Source organism: Amblyraja radiata, chromosome 18 (assembly GCF_010909765.2).
Source record: "Amblyraja radiata isolate CabotCenter1 chromosome 18, sAmbRad1.1.pri, whole genome shotgun sequence".
NCBI lineage: Eukaryota > Metazoa > Chordata > Chondrichthyes > Rajiformes > Rajidae > Amblyraja > Amblyraja radiata.
The window spans coordinates 21715912-21721911 of record NC_045973.1 but is presented as its reverse complement, the minus strand read 5'-3'; positions in this window follow the sequence as shown (position 1 = coordinate 21721911).

Genomic DNA, 6000 nt, shown 5'->3' with positions numbered 1-6000 from the left:
TGAGGAGGCATAAACCCTGGGGCGCATAAACCCTGGGGCTCATAAAGGCGACAACAGGAAGGATCTCCTACACTCAAAGACAGCACCACCAGCAGAGCAAGACAATCAGAAGCTGGTGAAAGCTCAAAGGCCGGACATACAGGACAGCGGTCTTTTTTAGGCCATGACCCAGACCGGCCTTCGTGGAAAATGCGCAAACCCCAAACCCAGACACCGGCGCCTCAACCTCCTCGAAGACTATACAGGAAGAAGTAAACTTTCCACTGGTAACCATGGAGGTAGGTGGGTCTGGCCCCTTACAAATTATAGGAAGTGTGGATAATACACATATCGGTGGGAGATTACTTCTTTTGGGAGGCATGGAGTCCATTAACAACAGACACTAAACAGTATCCAGGGATATACCATTGAATTTGTACAAAAAAATAGCCCCAGTTCAGCATGTACCGAACCGAACGTTCGTACTTTCACGAAAAGAAAAATTGGAAGCACATGCTGAACTGGTGAGACTCCACGCTAAGGGGGTTATTGAAAAAACCCAACACGATTCTCTGGAATTTGTGTCTAATATCTTTACCAAAAACAAAAAAGATGGTGGTTGTCGCATCATCATAGATTTGACCAAATTGAATACATTTGTGCAGTATATTCATTTCAAAATGGAAACCTTTGTTACTGCCAAACAATTGATTTCCACGGGCTACTTCATGGCTAGCATCGACCTAAAAGATGCTTACTATTCAGTGCCTATACGGACTGTAAAATTCAACTGGATGGGGCAGCCCTGGCAGTATAGAGCTCTACCAAATGGATTAACATCAGCCCAGGCTGTTTACAAAAAATTTGAAACTAGTCCTAGCGTTTCTTCGGAAACAAAAACATATGATCATGGCCTATCTAGATGACATATTGATTGTGGGCTAAACCATATGGGTGGAATCAAATCAACATCATGTGACAGCATCTGCAGTTCCCTTTTGAACAACATCATGTGACAATCCGGCTGATACAATTTGGCAATGGTGTATCCAGAGAAATATTTGGATATCAGCTACTTACCTACCAGGTAACCTAAATTCAGTGGCAGACACCAGATCACGCAAATTCAATGAAAACATCGAATGGATGTTGGATATAAAAGTATTTGCCCATATGGTTAATATATGCCACCACGGTGGTATTGTCAATCTGTAGTCTAATCCAGTTAAATCTAAACTAACGCCTTCCACCATAATGGATTATTTGGGGTTCACTATTGACTCAGTTCACATGTCGGTGACTTTACCAAAGGACAAAGCTACAGTCTTAACTGAGGCCTGCAACAACCTCATTGACATCAGTGAACCATCTATCAGATTGGTAGCAAGGGTGATTGGCAAAAAAGTGGCTGCTTCCAGCCACACAATTTGGACCTTTGTATTATCAAAATTTACAAAGGACAAAAATACAAGCACTCAAAATTAATGCTGGTCATTTCGACAGACCAATGAAGCTACCAATCAAAGCAATTATGGAATGGCATAAACTACCTGGAAATGTTGGGTGCGTTCTATGGCCTAAAGTCATACTGTTCTGGAATATATCACCAGACCACAGACCTGGAAATGGCGCTATTGGACAAAACTTGAGCCTTTTTCTGTTTTCTTCAGTCAGATCCTTGACCTGTTCCCTTGCAACAGGTGGCAAATGAAGAAAAAGAACAATGCTTGCTGGTGAATGAGCTGGTGACTTACTACCCATGCACTCTTGAGGTGCCCTGAGTGTGAGGCAGAGGCCATTGCCAGACATGTCGTAGAAGCAGCTGGGCGCTCATTAGATTGTTTCAAGTGGCTGGCCGTGCGGAACAAGCAAAGAGTGCTTGCTTGTAGAGTACATCGACAAACCATCTTGCCAAGATATAACACTTGATATCCAACCGAGTCCAACTGCCACGAAAACATGCTAAATTAATGCTAACTTTTTTAAATATTTACAAGACGGCGACTAAAATGTAGCAACTTGTTTAGGGACTCAATTATGTCTATTTCACATTATTCCACTTAATATGATTGGATGTAACTTAATAGGATTATCACTAACTATGCAAAAAAGTCACAACAGCCAATAAAAGGGAACATAACATGGACCAGACTTTTTTTAATGGCCATATTGGGAGTGCGGTTTTCTTGAGATCAAGTGCAGAGGCTTTGCCTCGAAGCATTGGTAAGGGGTCTGAGCAGAGGGTTATGGCATGATCTCCTTTGTTTAATTCTTCCTTGATTTTCATGCAGTAGACGTGGCAGATGGATTAATGGAATGCTTCTCCTGCAGGATGTTGGACATCAGGAAGTTTTTCCACTATTTTGCATGAAGTGCTTTCAGCTGCAGCTCGTTACATGATATACTATAATTGATCTGACCAATGCCGTGTTCCTATTGCCGAGGAATCCAGAGATCAGTTTGCTTTTATTTGGGATATATTACAGGAGTATGTGTACAGTGCCACTGTCTAATGCCATTGTGACCAAAGGCTTTATCACCATTTTAGTGGAACAAATCCTGCTAGGGTGGGAGATGAACCCTTCTAAGGAACAGGACCCCTCAAACTGATCACTTTCTAGACTGGATTAAGGTGACTACACAATACCAGACAAAGTTAAAAATTAAAACTCTTAGTATAACAAAGGCCTTGAGTAAACAAGAAATTTTACAAATGGCTTAAATTCTTCGTGAAAGTAGACATTTTGGGATATACAGTGCCCTCCATAATGTTTGGGACAAAAAACCATCACTCATTTATTTGCCTGTGTACTCCACAATTTGAGATTTGTAATAGAAAAAAGTCACATGTGGTTAAAGTGCACAATATCAGATTTTATTAAAGTGTATTTTTATACATTTTGGTTCCAGCTGTGTTTATAGTTTCCCCTCCCCCCCCAATTTAAGCCCCCCCCCCCCCCCCCAATTTCAGGGCACCATAATGTTTGGGACACATGGCATCATTGTTCAGGTGTATTTAATTGCCTCCTTAATGCAGGTATAAGAGAGCACACAGCACCTTCGGAAACTTTTGTTGCTGTTAATCAACATGAGGACCAAAGTGGGAGACATCCCAAGTTTTTGTGATCCCGATTTTTAAATCTCCGCTTTCCGCGAGGCAGTGGGGGTGGGACTGCTGATCTATGGCGCGATGATTGGAGGAGTGGGGGGTGGGACTGAGGATAGAGCGCGGCGATTGGAGGGAGACGTGGCACACACGTGCGCCTCATCCGCAGGCAGGATCGATCCCGGCGGGCTCTCCGGCGCTGTCTCAAGGTCCCCCCCCACGGGTGGCCAGAGGTCGGCTGTCAGACGCGAGCTGTGCCCCCAGCCAGCGCAGAGAAACAATTAACCTGCCTGGACTTGCGTGAAATATGCTGGTATCCCGACAGTCCAGGCTGGGCTGTAGGTAACCCAGTGAGACAGGCAGTTGAGCTGCATTTAGCGCTGGATTGAGCCTCCGAAGGCTCGCGCGTGGCCGCCAAAAATTGTGTCCCCCGTCCCCTCCATGTTTTGATAGCGAGTTCTGCTCTTGCCCACAGCTGGTGACAGAATTTTCTCTATAATAAAGAAAAACGTGTATACACATCCTATCTGCTCGTTCAAACAAATGCCTCAAAACTCATTGACCAGCGGTTCATTCTACAGCGACAATGATCCCAAACATACTGTTAAAGCAACAAAGAAGATTTTCATAGCTTAAAAATTGGTAAATTCTTGAGTGGCCAAGTCCATCACCCGATCTGAACCCAATTGAGCATGCCTTTTGTAACTTGGCTGTAATCTGCACCAATCTGAAGAGAAAACTGAAGGGGACTAGCCCCCTAAACAAGTAGAAAGATGGCTGCAATACAGGCCTGGCAGAGCATCACCCAAAGACACCCAGCAACTGGTGATATCCATGAACCGTAGTCTTCATGTAGTCATTGCATGCAAAGGATATGCAACAAAATACTAAACATGACTAATTTCATTTACAGTGCATTCAGAAAGTATTCAGACCCCTTCACTTTTTCCACATTTTGTTACGTTAGTCTTATTTTAAAATGGATTAAATTTTTAAAAATTATAATCAATCTACACACAATACCCCAGAATGAAGAAGCGAGAACAGGTGTTTAGAAATGTTTGCAAAGTAATTAAAAATAAATAACAAATATCACATTTACATTACGTATTCAGACCCTTTGCAATGACACTCAAAATTGAGCAAAATTGTCCGTAGACCTCTGAGACTGGATTGTGTCGAGACGCAGATCTGGAGAAAGGTATAAAACAATTTCTGCAGCATTGCAGGTCCCAAAGAGCAATGGCCTCCATCATTCATAAACGGAAGAACTTTGGAACCACCAGGACTCTTCTTAGAGCTGGCCACCCGGCCAAACTGAGCAATCGGGGAGAAGGGCCTTGGTCAGGGAGGTGAGAAAGAACCCGATGGTCACTCCACCAATCAGGCCTTTATGGTAGTGGCCAGACAGAAGCCACTCCTCAGTAAAAGGCACATGACAGCTGCTTGGAATTTGCCAAAAGGCACCTAACAGACTCTCAGATCCTGAGAAACAAGGTTCTCTGGTCTGATGAAACCAAGATTGAACTCTGGCCTGAATGCCTGGAGGAAACCAGGCACCGCTCATCACCTGGCCAATACTATACCTACGGTGGAACATGGTGGTGGCAGTGTCATGCTGTGGGGATGTTTTTCAGCGGCAAGAACTGGGAGACTAGTCAGGATCGAGGGAAAGATGAACAGAGCAAAGTAGAGATCCTTGATGAAAACCTGCTCGAGCGTTCTGGACCTCAGACGGGGGCGGAGGTTCACCTTCTAACAGGACAACAACCCTAATCACATAGTCAAGACAACATAAGAGTGGCTTTGTGACAAGTCTGTGAATGTCCTTGAGTGGCCCGAACTTAAACCCAATCGAACATCTTTGGAAGGACCAGAAACTAACTGTGCATCGACGCTCCCCATCCAACCTGACAAAGCTTGAAGATCTGCAGAGAATGGGAGAAATTACCCAAATACAGGTGTGCCAAGCTTGTAGCGTCATACCCAAGAAGACTTGAGGCTGTAATCGCTGCCAAAGGTGCCTCAACAAAGTACTGCGTAAAGGGCCTGAATACATATGTAAATGTGATATTTCAGTTATTTCATTTTAATTACTTTGCAATAATTTCTAAACACGTTTTGGCTTTTTTATTATGGGGTACCGTGCATAGATTAATTTTTAAAAATGAATTTAATCCATTTAAGAATAACGTCACAAAATGTGGAAAAAGTAAAGAAGTCTGAACACTTTCTGAATGCACTGTACATGACATTGCTGTGTCCCAAACATTAGTGCCCTGAAATGGAGGGATAATGTATAAACACTGCTGTCATTTCTACACAGTGAAACCAAAATGTGTAAAAATGGCCTTTATTACAATCTGGCAATGTGCACTTTAAGCACTTGTGATTCTTTCTATTACAAATCTCAAATTGTGGAGTAGACGCAAATAAAATGATGGGTCTTTGTCCCAAACATTATGTAATACAGGACGTCTGTATCAATTTCTTTAGATTTGGGCAAACTTGACAGGCAGGGGCGGAAAAACCGGGGGGGCCAGAGGGGACACGTCTCTCCCCCCCCCCCCCCCCCCATGTTTTGAGAGGCGGGGGACATCCCCAAGTTTTTGTCATCCGGATTTTAAAATCTCCGCTTTCTGCAAGACAGTGGAGGTGGGACTGATCGAGGGCGCCGATTGGACGAGAGACGTCGGTCAGCAGGCAATAGGGGCGGGACATGACTCAGCACGATGATTGGAGGAGAGAGGAGTGGGAACGAGGATAGAGGGAGACGTGGCACAGACCTGCGCCTCATCGATCCCAGCCAGGTCTCCGGCGCTGTCCCGTCCCCACCCAAGTGCCCCCCCCCCCCAGAGAGGGCGGGAGTCAGACGCGAGCTGTGCCCCCAGCCAGCGCAGAGAAGCAGCGCTAAA